At 49.9% G+C, this 19242-nt stretch overlaps 1 long non-coding RNA gene across 2 annotated transcripts; it reads right to left on the reverse strand.

Annotated features, from left to right (window-relative positions):
* Positions 1 to 3155: 3155 nt before the first annotated feature.
* On the reverse strand, positions 3156 to 11845 carry LOC102029163. 2 transcript variants are annotated; one of them, XR_001236658.1, is made up of 3 exons: positions 11739 to 11845; positions 5314 to 5448; positions 3156 to 5227 (listed from the first exon to the last, which is right to left on the reverse strand). It is a non-coding gene; the product is annotated as an uncharacterized LOC102029163 (long non-coding RNA). The 2 variants fall into 2 exon arrangements; XR_001236657.1 differs by adding an exon at positions 6802 to 6895 and having other exon boundaries at positions 3156 to 5448.
* Positions 11846 to 19242: the final 7397 nt, after the last annotated feature.

Here is a 19242-nt window from a genome sequence, read left to right on the forward strand (position 1 = left end):
ATCCCAATAAAATAGGCAGCACACTTGGAAAAGGAGGCTACCGTGAGACTCTTTCCAGGGTGCACTGCGGAGAGCGCTCAGAAAACAGGAGGAACGGAGCAGTGACTTGCGCCCCCAGCAGCAAAACAGCTCCCACCTGAAGAACAGGGCAGAGAGCTGTGGCTGGAACTTACAGTCTGCTTCCTTGAGACACGCGAAGGCACCTGGTGCTGGGACAAGGCTAGCCCAAGACACCGAAGGGACAGAGCTGGGGATACACACCCTGACCCCACTCTTCTCTTGTCATCTATGTTTGCCTCGAAGCAGCCCAACTCCAAGGGGCGGCTGACGGGGCCAAAGGTGGAGGTGGCCGGGGTGCCAGTGTCCCATCTCAGGTGGCTAGTGTCCTTCACGAACAGGGCAGCGGCAGACAGAGCTGTCCTGCAGTGAGAGACGCTGGGTGCACAGGAGAGGAAGAGGAGGATGAAGCAGGGTCAGAGGTGAGCAGGACCCAGGGGATGCACAAGGAATCTGGATTGTAGTGTAGTCAGAGCCTAAAGCACCAGACCGTTCTGCTCCGATCCCCCACACACCCCACCTCCTCACCCGGCCAGGCCACCCACAGCCACCCAAGACGTTGATTCAGGTGCTAAATCTTGGAGCACCACCCCTGGCTGAGGAATGTAGGCACCAACCAGCCTAGATCTCCCTGGGGCAGCGCAGGGCCAGGAGCAAGGGGCCCTATCTAGGGACAGGTTCCAAGGACAGCCAGCCAGAAGGATCCTCTGCCCACGGGCAAGGATGAAGAATGGTTTAGAGCAAAACCAGAGGTTTCTCCTACAGCCCCAGCCCACCACAGAGGATGACTCAGTCAGGCAATGGCAGACTGTCCCAGGGCGGGGACCTCAAGGACATCTGGCTTGTGTTGTACAGCTATCAGCATGCTACGACCTGAGATCTCCAAAAGAAGCCAGACCATCACAGGCTGAGGGGCTGGGGATTTAGCTCAGCGGCAAAGTGCCTGCCTGGCAAGCGCAAGGTCGTGAGGGATTCCCGGTACCGGTACCGGAGAAAAACCAAAAAAAAAAAAAAAAAAACACAGGCTGAGAGAAGATCAGGGGCTTCAGGCAAGCCCTGGGAGTGAGGAATTAGGGGAGGGAAACCACCCTGTCCCCACCAGAGACCCAAGCCAGCCTCAGGTGATCCCCAGCATGGCCCCCTCCTCTCCCTCCCACCTATTCAGGGCTGAGGCTGTGGGCTTCCGCTGGGGCCTTCTGCTCCCCCTAAACTGTAGGAAACACTCTCCAGAAAGCCTGAGCAATCTTGGCCTCCTCAGGGCTCTGCCCAGGCAGAGGGCAAACCTGGACCAACCTCCTTCCCCATCTTTCACTCGTAGGGCAGGTGCCGCATCACCTCCAAAGTCATGCCAGCTCCTCTCAGCCCACACCCGCTAATCATTCCCTGAGCACCAACTAGGCACCTGGCCCAGGGGACAGATGTGGGGACACCACGGGCTTATGTGACAGGAAGTGCAGCAAGTTTCATGGGGAGGAGGTGCTGCTCAGAGGATCTGAGAGGGCTTCTCAAGGGAGGGAATGATCGGGCAGGGTCTTAGAGATAAGGAAGACTTTGCCAACAAATCATAGAAAAAAATAAGAAATTTTATATAGCACTTCATTCATTCACTTCCAGAATCCTTTCTGATCTCCCAGACTTAGGTCTCAGCAAACTGGGACTTAGAATGTGCAAACATTTAGCTCTGGTAGTCCCTTCAGACGTGTTCCCGTCTTCTGATTACAATCACTAAGGCCCAGAAAGGAGAAAGGACTGTGTAAGGCCACACAGCAGGGAATCTGTGAGCAGATCCTGCAATCATACTCTCCAAGCTTCCTGTCTAATGTTTCTACTGCAATAACCCGCTCACCTCCTTCTCCTTTCCTAAACCCTCTGTCCTGACCAACTGCCCTTCCCTCCCAGCCAGACTTGGACAAGTTTTACAGGGAGGTAACCCTTTGGGGGGGGGTGCAGAAAGTAGAAAAGAGAGTTTAACCCCACAGTGTTTTCATACTTGGGATCTGAAAACACGCTTTCCCCCAGCAAAGCAGCTTAGCGTTAAGCGGAAAATCGGCTTGGAAGGATGTGATATCATTTATAACAGTACATTAAATGCAAGCTGAGAACCTGATATATTTTAGGAACATTCAGCACACTCTAGACTAATAAACATTTTACAATATTATTGCACATGTTCATTTCACTTTGTACAAATAATCATTCCCTTCACATCTAATAAGTCTGCTTGACACATAAGTGGTCTTGGGCAAACACCTCAGAGGGCCTTGTTTTTCTGTGCATTGATCATTTATTTGTGTAGCCTGCTGGGACAGTGACTAATGATTTTGAGGTTTAAATGTCCTCAAACATCATCTTTGTCTCCCTGCCTGTTATCATACAAACGTGAAATAATTTTGTTTTGGCCCCAGAATGTACTGTCTTTCATGTATGAAAAATGCCTGTCCCTTCTCTGCCTGGCATGGCATCCATCAGTTTAAAACAATATTTGGAGGAGCCCTGGTCTGTGGGTCCTCTAGTGAGCTCTTGAGGTCCCCGGGAGACAAAAAACACCACTTACTGGGGAATTTCCAAATAAATCTGCAGCCACACTGTCAGAAGCCTGGTCTCCCTACAAGGCAGGCATGAGTCGTAGCATTCCCTCCAAGGCCCAGGGAACCAAGACTCACCACTCGCAGTCTTCTCCTTTCAGAACATGCCTGGAAGTCCCTGGGGCCTGCCACTGTTGTGCTAGGAGCTGGAGGGTTAAGCCCAAAGTCATTCTGATCTTCAGGAACTTAGAATCAGGATGTGGCCATCACTAGCTGTGGTGGTCAGGGTTTGTGAGGGAACAGATTTAATACAGGACACATAATTTATAGGATTATTTCATAATATTCACCCAAAAAGTCAAATGCAAAAGAATGCAGGAGGTCTGTCCACATACTAGAGACCCCAAGAATTTAGCTGAGGGCCTGGATCCCATGGCAATGTCCTGCATGAGTTCAACTGAAGGCCTAGAGCCCATGACAATGTCTCATGCAACTCTGCATCAAGGATCTGCACTTGGAAGGCCCAAAGGTCAGTGGTGGAAGCTAGAAAGTCTGTGCCAGTGGGATGAAAGATCTGTGCCAGGAGGCTGAGGGGTCTGTACTGGAGCCAGGAAGCAATGCTCAAGGTAAGGACCAGAGAGCTCCTGGCAGCCTAAGGACTAGAAGAGACTGGCAGCCAATCTCAGTGACAGCGAGGATCCAAGCTCCTCCAACGATGAGAACAGCTGAGTTCATATCAGGAATGCCAGTATGATAAGCTTCTCCAGGAGAATCAACAGCATACCATGTTTCCCTCCAGTTTATGCCATTGGCAGCACTCCTCAGGTGGGCCTTCCATGCCCAGAATCACATGATTCAGTTCAGCTGGGTGTTACAAGGTGACCATTAGTTAATCCATCACGCTAGCTCAAAGAACCTTAGTTTGAGAAAGAGCAAAAGTGCCCACTTGAAATAGATTCAGCCAATTGAACCAATCTCTTGGAGAGCAAGTGCCTTTGGAAAATTTAGAAAAAAAGCATTCCTCCTTCTGAGCAGATGTAGCCTCCCACCACATCACCTCCTTCAGTTCGGTATTCTTGTGCAGTGCACAACCTAAACAATGCACAGTGAAGCCACCCTGGTGGAGCTGGGGTAGGACAGTGAGCAACAGACAGGCACAGAAACAATGCTGTGAATTATACACCCCATAAAGAGACAAGCGCCTCAGAGTGGAAGCCGAGAGGAAGGATCGCTGGTAAGGCAGGAGCCTTCACAGAGGAAGTGACCTTGAAGAAAAGGTGAGTGATAGGCAAAGGAGAAGAGCAACAGCCTCACCACCAGCACTACCTCTCACCAAACAGAGGGGGAGACTGCCCCTCAGACACAAGGCAAGAGGGCAGTGCGCAGTGAGTGAACAGGAGAAAGGAGAGTGAGATAAGAAATAGCTGTTTGTTGAACGACTGAGAGGCTAGATAAAGGGTGGGAAGCAAGGAAGGAAGGAACGATGGAAGGATGGAAGGATGGATGGATACGTGGATGGAAGGAAGGAAGGGAGGGACAGAATAGGAAGGAAGGGAGGCAGAGACTATGTTTATAAAGTGTGGAATTTTTTTAATGCCTCTTTAAGAACTGTGCTTTTATCCACAAGCAGTGAGTGGTACATTCGGGACTGTTTTGGACAATCACCCTGCCTGGACGGAACTGGAGAAAGTAGGTTCAGGTACTGTGGGAGAGCCCCCAGCCTGAAGCTAGAGTGGCCATTTGGAGTTACCCTGTAAGGGAAAGGGAAGGAACATCAGCAGCCTCAATCGCCGAATAACAGCTCCTCAGCTTAGCATTGGGAGACTGAGGCTCAGAAATGGAACCCATCTGCCAGGCTCTGCAGCTTGGGCCTCACCCTGCTAATGCTCGCCTGGTCAATAAGCTAGCCTGAAAGGCTGCCTTGCCCCTGGGCTTAGTACACACTCACTCAGAGCCAGCTGCCTATCACAAGCCACAACGGCTCTGGTTCTGGGAGGCCTCCATCTGTGCTCCCTCCCTGTCTACTCCCAGATGAACCTAGAACAGGTCCACAGGTCAAGAAATCTGCATTGGACTCTAGCTGTGATCTCTCTCCCACCCCACTCTACCACCACCGCCTTCTCCAGCATACACTGTTTGCAAAAGAGTGTGACATGCTATTTGACACATTCCCTGGGCCTTTGCACATTCTGGCCCTTAACTTTCATGCTTTCTCTGCCTCTGGTCCTTCCAGATCAACTCAAGAGCACCTACATCCTCCAAGACCCCTCTGACCCCCATGACTGAGTGAAGACCTCTGTGGTCCACAGCACCTGACTTGCCTCATCGTGGCATTTACATTTATTTTTTATAGTCTATTTGCACCATCTTTCTCCGTCCCACTGTGCGGTGCTGGAGACTAGGGGAGGTACTTGACTGATCTGTACAGTCTTCAGCTCTCAGCGCAGAGCCTGGCCCAGAATATACTCAGAGAATACTGGATAGGTGGGGGCGGGGGAGGTAAGGAGGTGAATGGATGGGTGGGGAGTTAAGTAGATAAGTGGGTGGACGGATGGATGGTGGACAGATGGGTGGGTGGACAGCTTCTCTCCCTTACAGGAAACAAGTTTGGACTTGACTCTTTCACCCCTGAGAAGTCTCCTGACCTAAAAAAAGAAAAAAGTCAATCTTAAAACCTGAGGCTTTCAGGGGCAGAAAATAACTAACAATAACAACCTCCAGGTGCACAGACTTGCACATCTGATTCATGCGCTGAGAGACAGTCCAGGTGATGTGGGACACCATTCAAAGACAAGGCCTCAGAGAATCTTGTGCACAGCTTGCAGAGGCTTGACCTTTGTCGTGAGGCTGATGCATGGAGAAGGTTCTGTGGGCATAATAAAGAGCTATCAGCATCTCTTGAATCTTTTAAGTGAGGATGAGAACAAGAGCCAGAAGCATTAACCTCTGGTCCTCCCTGCTCATTCTGCAAAGGCTGATTAGAAAAGCAGAAGGTTCCAGACTCAAGGTCCCATTCTGGAGCCAATATAAATATTATCAGAGCAATTAATCCCTCCTTCTAGACCACCCCAAATTTTACCCCCCCCCCATCCCTAACCTATATCCTCTCTCAGACCCACTAGCTCTTTGGCCCCTCCTAACCCTACCTGGACACAGATGAACATTCTGTGCATAAGGGCCAGAGACATATGGCCTTAGAGGCTGAGCCCAAGTCCTTCCCCCACATCTGTAGCCTCCAAGAGGCAGAGAGTAGTAGGTAGCACATACCAGACGGCCAGTTGTCTAAATAATTCCTCCATGCATTTAATTTTTTGTTTTTTTTGTTTTTTTTCTGGTACCGGAAATCGAACTCACGACCTTGCGCTTGCCAGGCAGGCTCTATGCCGCTGAGCTAAATCCCCAGCCCCCCTCCATGCATTTAATAAGTATGCATTGGATATCTGAGCATCAGCCAGAGAGAGGACAACCAGAAGATGCCTAGAATAAGAGATCTACTATGGGAGGTGACACTGTGGCACTGTGGGAGCTGGTCAGCTATTCTGCATGCCTCAGGACAGGGCCCACAGGCAAGGAGGATGGCATAAAGCAGGGAAAGCAAGGGAACCACTCTAGGCCTCTAATTAACGGCTGATGTCCTCTGAGATGGCTGGAACCAATGTCACGGAACTGCACACACCCTAGGTCCAGGTCCCTGGGTCTAAAAGAAATAGTAAAGAGCTGGGGACCTCAGACCCTGAACTGCTGCCCTGTGCCATCCAGCAGAAACCATGGTGCATACTATCCTTCCCAGCGCCACCTCATCTCACCGTCCAGCTCACAAGGCAAACACTCTCACAGCACTTGCCGACCCGGAACCACGCAGGGCTGAAAATTTGGGGATGGGGCTCCAGCTCATCTGAGTGGCTCCCCAAAATGCCACTAAACCTACTATGCGGCCAGCATGGAACTAGGCAGCGGAGACTCAGCAGAGGAAAATCAGGGTTTAGTGTTGTGACAAAGCCCATGTTTTAAAAGCTACAGTCCTACTTACTGACAGTCTCCCATTGAGCACTGTGAATCAGGACGTATGTCCATATCCAGAATAACAGTGGCTCAAACAGGTCAAAGTTTCTGTCTGACTTCGAGAACGAGATGTGATGGAGCCTCCACCCTCAGGGACTAGCTTTCTTCTGCCGGTCATGCCACTATGTGCGGTGCATTCCTGCTTCCACTGCCTGACCTGAGCCGTGTGATGGTGGGTGCCCCCGCTGTCAGGTCACAAGCCAGGCCATCAGCCAACAGGGAGAAAGCAGACACACCGATCAGGACACTTCCTAGAAATTGCACACATAGGTTCAATTAAGTGGCCAGAACCCAGATGCCACTCCTAGCTGCTGGGGTGGGGGAGGCTGGGAAATAACAGTCTTTAGATGGCTGTGTGCTCAAATGAAGATGGGAGACTTCATTACTCAGAATAGGCAGAAAGGAAATACTGTGAATCAACAGGAGGTCTCCACTAGGATCCATGTCTCAGAGCCTGGAGCCAGACAAGCCTAAAGGCCATTCCTAGCTCTGCCCCTTTCTACCTGTGAGATGCTGAACAAAGCGGTTACCTTCTCTGAGTCTGTTTCGCTAGGCACAGGAAAGCATTATCATTACACATAGGACCACTGCATGGACCACTATTCTGAATCCTATAATGAATATGAACTGAGTGGTAACATTAGCCCCATTTTACAGATGAGGAAGCTGAGGCTTGGAGAACTGGGCTGATTTTCCCAGAGTTAGGTTTACTCATAAACACACACTTAGTGAGAACCTGCCCCATGCCAGGCTGTGTCCAGCTCTATACTGAGCCCTGGAGATGGAGGATTTGGCCCATTCCTGCCAGATGGGGGTCCATCCCCACCATCAGATGTGGTCCCAGCCCTGCCAGTACCCCCAGGCTGGCCCTCATTGCCTATGTGCAAGGGCCTGGGGGCTTGGTAGGGAAAAGAGTGAAGTACTTTGTTTTTGCCTTTTCCCATAGCAACCAGCCCACACCCACAATAGCTGTCTGAGAACATCCTCCCAGCCCAGGCTCAGCACAAACTCCTCCCAGAGAGTCTGGTGGGGGTGAGGAAGCGAAGCAAATCAGTCCAGTGGTCACTCAACAGTAGCTCCAGGCCACGCAGAGAAGAGCCAGTAGAAACAGCCAGTGTCAGCACCCCGACATCTCTCTGTGTGGACTTCCCCACCATAAAGCACTTGCACATACTGCATAAGGCCCTTTCGTACATGAGGACATTGGTGCTTCAAAAGCTAAGTCATCTGTTACATACAGGTACCAGCTCCCCACAATGGCTGTAGTCATCGTATACTACAAACATGTACTAATAAAAACAAAACCTAACAAAAAGCTAAGTCACTTCTCCAAGATGACACAGGAAATAACCAAGAAGGCAGGTGTTCCCGGAAGCATTCCAGAAGGTGAAGACAGATTGGCCCTGCCTGGTCAGTGTAAGGACTGACATATCCCTTATGTAACGCTGGTGCTGACTGGGACAGGGATGGAGGCATGAAGGTCATCAAAGAGTTGGGTGTCTTCCAGGAGGAACAGACTCAATGGCAGGAGCAGGTAATGCCCAGGGAGAACCCTGCCATCAGCACATTTGGGGGTTCTGGAAAAGCAATCAGAGCATTTGACCTCCACTTCTTAGACAGAACCTCAGGGGACTGGCTTGAACTCTGCCAGCTGCAAGCCTACATTTGCCCATTTGTGAGCAGACAGCCCTTCATGACTGTGAAAAGCAGCAAAAGTGCCACTTTCTGGGCCTCGGTCTCCCCTTCTGCAGAGTCCTCTCACTGTTGTCCAATCACTGGCTACATGAGGCCATATTCTGAACGCTAGACCTTGATCTAGACCAATGCATTGCTGGGGGGAAGGGGAGATTACAGATAGGGGGTGCTGGAGTCAGACCCTGGGACCCAGTGCTGCCCTGGACACCTCACCTACAGCAAGGGACAGCAGCAAGTACCCCCTGGGGTCTGTGCCCAGTAAACCAGACAACCTCCATGAAGCACCAAATCCTGCCCAAGAACTGCCCTCCATAAATGGAGCTTCCTCCTCTCCCTCTTGCTTTGTCCAAGAGAACAGCCGCAGACAGCCATGGCTCAGGGCAGATGATGCCAGGGCTGGAGATCAGTCCCCTCGTGGTACCATGATGGTTTGGGCCAGACAAAAGGAACTTTTCCAAGCTCACAAGGCCCAGCCAGGCGTAGCAGTCAGCTATCAGCCCACAGGACCCATCCAAGGGACCCCTGCCCCAATCATATTGCTGTGAGAGTCGTGGGGACCTTCGTACTTGGTGTCAAGGGTCTTACTCTTCTCAGTTTCCAAAGAACATTCAAGAAACGCAATCCAGTCATATCTGCGTCACATCTCTACTGCCTATTGCTTTGAGAGGCAAGTGTGTTATTTGTGATTTCTGACATCCACCTCCTCCCCAAGCCCCTACCCCTTTTCCTGTTTGGCCTGTGAATTGGAAAGGGCTGTAAACAGGCAGGCGGGCTCCTCACCCCCAGGCGGGCCTGTCAGCCAGCCAGGGCAAAGGTAGGGCCCAGGGGACCCCCACCCCCACCCGCCCCACGCAGCCCAGCTGAAGAACTTGTAAAGACAGGATTTGTTTGTTTTTTTGGATCTGGCTCAGGATCTGGCTGAGGCCAGGCCCTTTGGGGAAAAGCAACTTTTAAATAAATGCTTCAAGATTGTGCAAACATTTCAGTAGTACTGGAGGCCTGGCGTTCTGGGTCAGAGAGAGAAAAAAAATACCCGTCAATCACTCTAGAGATGAAAACCTGATAGCCAAGGGGTGGGTGAGGACGAGGGCTTGGGTTGCAAATCTCCGTTGTGGCTGGCTGAGACAGAACTACACTTAAGCCCTCTCTCAAAAAATCATTTGCATGTTAATCAATAGAGCAGCCCTGCTTGACAGGCAGAGAGCACAAGGCGCTCGCAATAAGATCCGTGCAATGCGTGCAGAAAGGATGCAGCTCAAAGGCAGACAGAACTGGTTTTCTGCCCTGGCTCTGCCACTAATTAGCTCTATAGTTATGGGTACATTATTGGGTATCATTTGTCCTCAGTTTCCTCATTGGTAGAATGGGGTTTCAAAAGCAATCTCATGAAGATGTGAGAATTAAATAAAATACAGGCTGCAACATAAAACCCGGCCTGAAGCAAAAGCGTAATAATTAATAATATCAATGTTATTCACTGCCATTTATGGAGCATTTTCTGTGAGCGAGGACTTGCATATGCTTTCAGTGATCCTCAGGCATCCACAGCACATCCTAAGCACCTACTCCACTCTAGCTCCCTGCTGGCCAGGAGGAGCTGACTCTGACCTTGGGACTCAGGATCACAAAGCCAGGATGCTCCGAGCTGGGCCAGAGAAAGGCATACAGTGCATGATGCAGACAGAGATGGCTCTGCCTGCTTCTGGGAAGAGGGCCACAAGGGACAGCAAAGGCTCTGAAGCAGGCTTTGGACGCAGGCAGAATGTAGGGGGTGGTCACTGGGAAGAACAGCTAGCAAAGGTAGACTGGAGCCAAAGAACAAAGCATCTTTCACTTGGAGTGTCTATTTGGCTCCCCAGGCCAGGGGACCCCAGGCCAGCATCTGCCCCTGCTCAGTATCCCTGGCTCGTTCTCATTGCGGCTGTGTGACTAAGGCAGTGGCCCAGCCTCTCTGAGTGCGGACCTCTGCAGGGCCTGCCTCAAAGGGCTGCCAGAGGTGAGACAGTGCTGAGAAGGTTAAAGTGCTCCACCAACACCAGATTCCGTTACTTTACTGTGTGCACAGATGCGTACACGTGCGCACGCGCACACACGCAGTACTCCAGAATCTGAACAGCCTGGCTTGGGACCTCAGCTTCCCTGTTCTCTGTGGTATGAGCCAAGGAGCGCTAGACACCATACAATCAAAGCCACAGTGCACCACCTGGCCTGCAGAAGGAACAGGTGGCAAAGTTCTCATCCAGCACATCCACAAACTCAAAGGACCTCTTCCTCTGTCAGAGAGAAACTTCCACCCACCCTGGCAAATTCATGACATTATGCAGCTCAGAGATCAAACCCCACCCCCACATACAGGGAAACTGAGGTTTGAGGGAGGAAAGTAGCATATCTCGCTTGGAAGCAGAGAAGCACAAGGAAAGAAGCTCCCAGGAATGTCAGTGCTTGTGTTAAGCCGTGGAGAGTGAGTGGGATCACACAGGTGGACGTGCATTTCAAGCTCAAGAAACAGGAGAGCAAGCATCCAAAGACATCACTGAGGAACCTGCGGGAAAGAATGGTCACCCTGCCTGTTGCGGTCTGTGCTGCAGAAGAAGCCAGAGAGATGGTGGGTCCAAGCAGGACGAGCCCTGGGGGCATGTCTGGGATCTGCATGTTCTTGAGAGCCAACGGGAGCCCAGGGCTGAAGGGCAGCCATGCAGGGCCTGATTTTAGAAAGAATCCTATTGCAGGGAAGCAGGTGTGACCTAGACTGTGCCTAGGGTGGGGGTGGGGGCAATCTGAGCGATGCTGAGGAGATGGGTCTCTATGAGCATTTATGCTCACCGGGATGTGGAGATGCATTTCTGGGAGACCGAGGCAGGCAGACTGCAAGTTCCACCCAAGCTTTGGCAACTTAGTGACTTACTGAGTCCCTGAATCAAAATTTTAAAAAAAATTTAAAGAACTGGGGATTAGCTCAGTGTGAAGACCCTGGGTTCAATCCCCAGAACCAAATAACAAAACAGAACCAAAGAAAAAAGCAAGAGCAAGTGTTCCCTAGAGGAAAAAGTAGAGGTGGAGATAGAGCGGGTATGGAGGAGACAAGAGCATGGGAAGGTTGGGGTCTGTCACACCAGAGCCACGCTCCACTCGGGACTGCGTAAACTGGGATGAGAACAGAGCAGATGCTCAGAACACGGGGCTTCCTCGCCCCGCCCTGCCCCTCCACGAAGTCCTGCACCTCCGCCTGTCCCAAGGGCCTGCCCACTCTCCGTCCCTTCCCAGTAAGAAGGCCAAGGCCTCCAGCCCACACCAGGCGGCCCAAGAGACAGGGTGGGGAAAGCCCAGCTCCCTTCTCAAGCAGAGGGTGCGGGGTAGACAAGTCAGCTGGCAACGCCCCGACTCTTCCTCCAACTTTACCTCCTTCCCTCTTTCGGGCTCGTCTGCTCCTGGCCAGGGCTGCCCTCTGGCTCTCACAGGGTGCCTCTGAGCCGGCCCCCTCACCTCTCGGGCCCTCAGGCTCCTCCTCTGCCGAGGGAGGTGGCAATCCTAGCGGCGAGCGGGGCTGCTGCGCTCCTCCAATGAAAGGGCTGGCAGGTGCCACGCCCAGAGGGCGGGCGGCGCGGGTTCCTCCGGGTAAAGGATTTCTCGCCCCACGCACACCAGCCGCACAATCCTCCCCGGCGCAGCGCCACGCTGGCGGGAGGAGGGTGGCACCCTCACCTTCACCCTGGGTTCCCTCGGCGCAGTCGGGGTGGCAGGATTTGAACCCGGATCCGAGGACTCCCACGCAGCCGCGGTCGGCCGCCTCTCCGCCCTCCTCCCCTGCCGCCCGCGCTCCTCCCCTGCTCCTCCGAGCTCAAAGGCGCGACACCTGGAGCGGTCGCAGCCGCCCGCCCGGCGGCCTGGGCCTCATTACGGCCGGCCCTTATCGCGGCGTGCATCACATTATTTCATTTCAAAGAATCCACAGAGAAGCCGGTCCCCGGCCGACAACAGAAAGTAAAAACACAGCTGACTCCCATTAGGGCCCTCTCACAGGCTCCGCGTGAGGTAATGAAATATGGAAGCGGTGAGATATGTAATGCTTTATTAAGCGGTCTCAGCTACAACGGCGTGCATGCCAATTACGCCTGCAGGCTACCGCCCGCCCCCGGCCGGGACCACCCAGCGCGCGCCCGGCCCGCGCCCCGGACGGCCCAGAGGAGAGGGGAGGAGGGGAAGGGAGAGAGGAGGAGAGAGCCGGCCGCGGAGGGGAGGGGCCGGGGAGCCGGAGGACGGAAGAGGCAGAGAGGGGGGGGTGCAGGGAGGGGCCGCGGAGGTGCCCGGTGCCCTCCCGCGGGCTGTGGCAAATAGCAGGGCCACCTTAAGGCCCTGGGAGGCCAGGTGTCTGCGGCACAGCGACGAGCCCTGGGAATCCGAGAGCGAGAGACAGGGCTGAGAGCCCTACGAAACAGAAAGGCAAGAGCCAGAAGTAAGGCTCAGAGAGGGAAAGATGAGCTGAGCGCGGGAAGCCAGGCCTCCCGTTTGCTGTGCCGGCTTCTTTTCTACCAAACTGCCTCTTAGCTTCCTGAATCCCTGATGCGGTCGAAAAGGGACAATTCCAGCATTTGCGAAACGTTCTTGTTTTACACTGACTTTCTACGATGAAATCCTCTGTCCGCCCCCACCCTTCGTGTGTGTGTGTGTGTGTGTGTGTGTGTGTGTGTGTCCACATCTACACACACTGGCTGATCCCAGGGTTGCCCAAGAATACCTCATGCATTCGGTGAATGTGGACTGAGTTCTTACCTGGCCAGGTGCTAAGGAAACAACAAAACACTCATGCCCCTGCCCTGGAGGAGCTCAGCCTGACAGGAAAATGACACCGAAACCAGTGACAGGCCAGGCAGCAAGGGAGGGCCCGAGACACAATCAGCTCTGCCCAAGAGGTCAGGGTGCCTGTGCAGAGTCCTGTGGGGTGAACAGGAGTCACCCTAGAGGACAGAGCCCTGAGACGCCCACTGGAAAACTGGAAGTCCTGGGCGCCCACGACTCATCCAAGGAAACTGCTGGTGGCTTCTCGGGCACATGGAGCAGGACACATGTGAGCCAGAGCTGAGGGACAGGATAGCAGGGGAGGTTTCGAGTTGAACTGTTTGGATCACTGGAAGTCAGGGCTCATTCATCTCTCAATAGTTACTTTTCTTCTCATCCTGCTCTCAGTAGGATTTCTCCAGGTCATTCATACTGCTAAAGTAGGAAGGTCCTGACCTCTGCTTCTACCACACTGGTGTCAGTAACCCTACTTGATAGATGAGGGTCTGGAAGTCACTTTTGTGTCACACAGCAAAAATATCCTTCACCTATTTTGAGCTTAGTATATGGCAGATGCTACACTGAGCACATTGTGTATGTTTAATAGCTCATTTGATCCTCAAAGGAACTGTATGAGAAAGACTGCTAAAACGCTCTAAGGTCTTCCACTCGTCATGTCTTCGGATGTGCTGCTCGTCCTGCCTTACAAGCCTTCTTCCCTCTTTACCTGGTGTATTATTTAGGCTTCCAACTGAGTAACAGGCTACAGACAGAGGAGCCCACACACAGTGGTCATATAGGATAGAAGTCCGCTGTCTCATGGGATCCTTTGCAAAAGGCATGGGGTCCCCTGTGGGGGGCAGCTGTGCTCAGCAAAGTCATCCAAGAGCCCAGGTTCTTTCTATTTTGTTGCTCTTCTCTCCTCTCATGGCCAAAATGTGTTCCTCCACACCCCACCTCTAGGAAGTAGTAGCAAACAACTTTATTTCCACTCACCCAGCGTGGAAATGCAACCCCACAACTTCCCCAGTTGCGAGGGATGATGGTGACTATCATCTCTAGCTCCATAGCCATGCATTCTGCTGAGTCTGAGAGGATTATTTTATTAAAAGGACAAAAAAAGAATAGAACCAGGAAAATAGGCCCCATACTCTGTCCCCCCTACTCATCTTTCATAATCCAGTTTGAACCCTATTTCCTTCATGAAGCCTTCCTGGCTTCCTCCCCGCAAAAATTAGTTGCCCACTACTCTGCACTCCTACTGCCTCTTATGTTTGTGGCTTTATGCTTCTCAGCAAATGAGCCTGACTCTCCAGCCAGCCTTTGAGCAGCTGTTTGCTCATCTGCAAATTGCAAGCACTGTATATCACGAGCACTCACTATGTCCCAGGCAACGGGCTAAGCAAACTTTATGTAGAAACTCATTTACTCTTCCCATACTTGGGGGTTCCTTCACCTGTAAATGGGCATAATGATGATACAGAGCTAGTAGAATTGCTGTGGGAATGAAAAGAACTAGTACTGAGATGGGTATTGAGTACATGCTCAATTAATAGTGACTCATATTATTGTGTGAGTATGAATTGGTGAATGTACCAGTGTAAGGGCTTCATCTAACTGTAGGCTAAGCAGCAAATGTTAACCCCATTCCTGGGTGTGTAGGACCTAGAAGTGCAAGGTCAAAAGGCTTTCAGTAAGATGAGAAGTACTATAGATACAGAATACCACAGTCCTGGGAACCACTGTTGTGTTCTTTATTTTTTGAGTTTTTTTGGTACCGGGAATCGAACTCAAGACCTTGCACATGCCAGGCACGGACTTGTGCCACTGAGCTATATCCCCGGCCCTGAACTACCATTGTTAATCACTTTCCCCTTGGGTAAGAAGCTAGCTTGCCCAAGCTAGCCAGAATCAAGGCTCAGACCAGTCTGAGTTCAGTGCTGCACTGCCTCCCAAAATGCTGCTTAGTATATATTTTTCATACAGTGGGGAAGGTATTGGCCAGATACATGCATAAATGCTGCATGCATATGACAGCCACAGAACACTATGGCTTAGGCATGTAGGCTATTTAAGATACTACTGTTACCTAGTGGCTGTAAGCAGTATTGCAGGCATAAACGCTGAAGGCAAAAGCATCCCAGCATCAATTTTTTTTTCTGCCCACCCACTGCTCAGCATCAATTTTGAAGGGCTTTAATATATTATATTAGATCAGAACCTTCACAAAACATTCTCTTTCTTATCCATAGACAACACCACGCTATTTCCATTATTCTTGGCCACAAGCATTTCCTAGATGTGTTCTTATTTGCACTTTAGGATTTCCAAATTCAGCCTTTATCACAGTAATGGGCCAGCCTCTATGGGGAGGAGAAAATGACCCAGCATATGACATGTGTGTGCAGTGTTACTTTAGTTGTGTGACCTGAGTGGGAAGGGTAACAGAGCTGACTGTTAATGCAAGTTTGAATCCTAATTATTGCTTTAAATATCCTAGACAGTATTTCATTCCACATAAAAATAAAGTTACTGTGTATGGGAGAGACAGCCTGTCACCCACCTGTCATTCCAGTTTCTAGCAGTAAAAACCACCCAGTCTCTAATCTACAGAATGAGAAAAAATGTTTGCCAGCTACTCTTGGGACAGAGTACTAATATCTAGACTATATAAAGAACTAAAATAAAATAAAAAATGCAATCAAAATGAACAGTTAACATGCGTACTTTTCAAAAAAAGTACAAAATGGCCAATAGAAGGCAGGCATGGTGGTGCATACCTGTAATCCCAGCACTCAGGAGGCTGAGGCAGGAGGATCATTGCGAGTTCGAGGCCAGCCTGGCCTCAAACTCACTGAAAGTGAGTTCAAGACTAGCCTGAACTGGGGGCTGGGGATTTAGCTCAGTGGCACAGCGCCTGCCTGGCAAGTGTGAGGTCGTGAGTCCAATTCCCAGTCCCAGAAAAAAAAAAAAGGAAGTATCACACAGAACTCCATTGGCATGTATGACCAGTGCATGTTAATGGAACAAAAAAAAAAAAAAGACTAGCCTGAACTGTATAGTGAGACCTTGTCTCAAAAAGACAGGAAAAAAATGGTCATCGTACATGAAAAATTGTTCAGCATCTTTGGCATTAGAGAAATGTAAATTAAAACAACACTAAGATTCCATCTTATCCCAGTAAGAATGGCTATTCTCAAGAAATCAAATAATAATAAATGCTGACAAGGCTGCAGGGGAAAATGAACCCTCCTACATTGTTCATTGGAATGTAAACTAGTATAACCACTATAGAAATCAGTATGGCGTTTCCTCAAAAAGTTACAAATAGAAAGTTAATTTAATCCTGCTATACCTCTTCTAGATATGCTCCCCAAAGAATTAAAGACATCATATTACAGTGATACATGTGTGCTCCTGCTTATAGTAACACGACTCCTTTGAAGTGACCTATGCCCATCACAGATGAATGGATAAAGAAAATATGTTGTATATACTCAATAGAGTACTACTCAGCCACAAAAAGGATGAATTTGAGTCATTTATAAGAAAATGGATGCATCTTGAGGCCATACTTCTAGGCAAAATAAATCAGACACAGTTAAATATTACATGGTTCTTCCTGTATAAGAAACACAAAGTATAAATAATTTAAAGAGCAAAATAAAAGGTAGGTAATAGAAAACAGGAAGATAGACTTTGTGGAGGTAGGAAGGAGATCTGGGGATGGAGAGGTACAGAAGGGAGGAGAATAAGGGAAAAGGGAAAGTAAAAAGGATCAATATGTGATATGTACATGTACCAATTCCCCGCAGTGAATTTATTTACTATATATCACAAACATAAAAAACACTTGGTCTCCCGGTACCGGAGAAAAACCAAAAAAAAAAAAAAACAAAACACTTGGTCTCTTCAAAAAAAATCAGGAATGATTTGCAGTGGATCTGATTCACCAAGTCTTGTAATTTAGGCACTAACCATGTACCTATCAAAGCTTCCAGGGAGCGTTTACAAAAGCCGTGTAACTCCCAGATATATACATTACAATTAGTGGAGAAGAGAGGGGACCTGTGTGTTTATCCAGAGCAAAAATGCACATAAAACACCAATATTCTTCACTATGACTTGAGATTACATTGTTGATTTTTTAAAAATAAAGTTCACAGACAAGAATTGCAAAAACTTTACCATTTTCCTGCTATTCCACAGAGTTGCTGAAAGGGATTCAACAGAGTACAGATGTTCCAGTGTCCGTTCAAACACTGTGCCCCTGAAAGAAACTCAGGAGCAGTGGTAGGAACAACCTGTATGTTATAAGTTATTTTTCCGAAGAATGTGCCTTTAATGTGACAGTTCTCCCTCCACTCCAAAGTGGAACTGAATCAGAAGGCATCTCACAAGTGGTAGTGTTGTAGTACCAGGAAATCTCAATTTCTAGTTCACCAGGAAGAGGTGAATTTCATTACGTCACTAGCACCTACTTTCTGACACTCGTTTCTAGCACTGAGTTCTCCCACTGTGACATAATAACAATACTGATAATATTGTCTTATCTTCTGACTCTCTCTATATATATTTTCTTTGTATTACTTTCTATTTTTCCTTCTTATCCCTCTCTTCCCCCTTTTCTCTTTCCTACTCCTCCTGTCCTCTCTCTACTTCCTGTTTTCCTGCCTCCTTCCCCTGGTTTCTTAGTGCCTAGAAAGATGAACACTTCCTGTCCCGGAGGGCAGCGTCTCTCTCTTCTCTGAGGACAGCCCTGGGCAAGGAAGGAGATGAACATGGAGTAGCAATGGAAGTCGCTTTGGCCTTTGTCGCCCCCTGGAGTCTGTTGTTCTGCCCAAACCTCCTGCCCCAGACAGATCCCCTGTGGGTTAAATGGAAAGTTGTGAGCATCCTGACAGGAAAGGTAGAGCTGATACCGCACTTGGAGTCCCTAAGCTGGGTTCTGACCCTGACTCTGCCATGTCAAACCCTGCCATGCAACAGTTGCTCAATGGGTACTTGTTGATTTAGGTACAAAAAGCAGGCTGTACAAGTAGAGGACAGAGGAGTATGGAGGGTGATGGGAGCTTGTAGAGAGCCTTGTGTTCTTTGATTGTGAAACTGGCCACCAATTTTTCCCCTTCCTTCCATCAAGAGGCAAATCTATCTCCTCACCCCTTAAACCTGGGTTGGTGGTGTACTTTGCTTAGCCAATGGGTCATTACCAAATGTGACGCTGGCAAAAGACTGGCGCACACACGCATCGAAGCTTACCTACTTCTTGTGTTGCTTTTGGAAGCCTGTGACTCCTCCCACTGTGTGACAAGGATAACTATCTGAGTAATGAGATACACATGGCCCAGGTGCCCTCGTCACCCCAGTCATTAGTCAGATGCCGGGCAGGAATGTGAAAGAAGCCATCAGTGTCATTTGAGTATAGATCCATGAGTATTTTTAGCTATTTTTGCTGCATAACAAATTGCCCCAAAACAGCTTACAACATTTCTTCCTTCCATGGTGTCTAGGAGTCCAGGAACAGTTCACTTGCATGATTTTGGATCAGGGTATCTGCAGGCTGAAGATAAATTGGTCCTCTCAAACTGGAGAGGGTGACAGAAGCCTGTGAGCCCAGCTACTAACAAGGCTGAGGCAGGAAGATAGCAAGTTCAAGGCCAGCCTTGGGAACTTAGCAAGACCCCCATCAAGAAAGAAAGGAAGGAAGCAAGGAAGGGAGGGAGGGAGGGAAAGAGGAAGAGAGAGACAGAGAAAAAAAGAACAAAACAAATCTTGGTCATCTCAAGGCTAAAAAAGGGATGGGTGTCTCTTCTTCCTGCACACCCTCCTCACTGTTGGCAGGCCTGAGTTCCCGTCTGGCTGTTGGCCAGGGGCTGTGGTTCCTTCCCAGGTGGGTTTCTCCACAGGACTCCTCATAACATAATAACTCACTTCCTCTAGAGCAGCTGACCCAAGAGAGAGAACAAGAGCACATGGATGAGAGCACCCAACACAGAAGGATCTGCCTTTTATAAGCCAGTCTCCAAAGGGATCACAGAGACCAACCACGACACGGTGTGGGAGAGGACTTCGTGAGGGTTCACTGGTAAGTGGACAAAGGTCATAAGGGATCGTCTCGGAGTCTGGC

The sequence above is a fragment of the Chinchilla lanigera genome, unplaced genomic scaffold, assembly GCF_000276665.1.
Source record: "Chinchilla lanigera isolate Chin_1 unplaced genomic scaffold, ChiLan1.0 scaffold00063, whole genome shotgun sequence".
Classification (NCBI taxonomy): domain Eukaryota; kingdom Metazoa; phylum Chordata; class Mammalia; order Rodentia; family Chinchillidae; genus Chinchilla; species Chinchilla lanigera.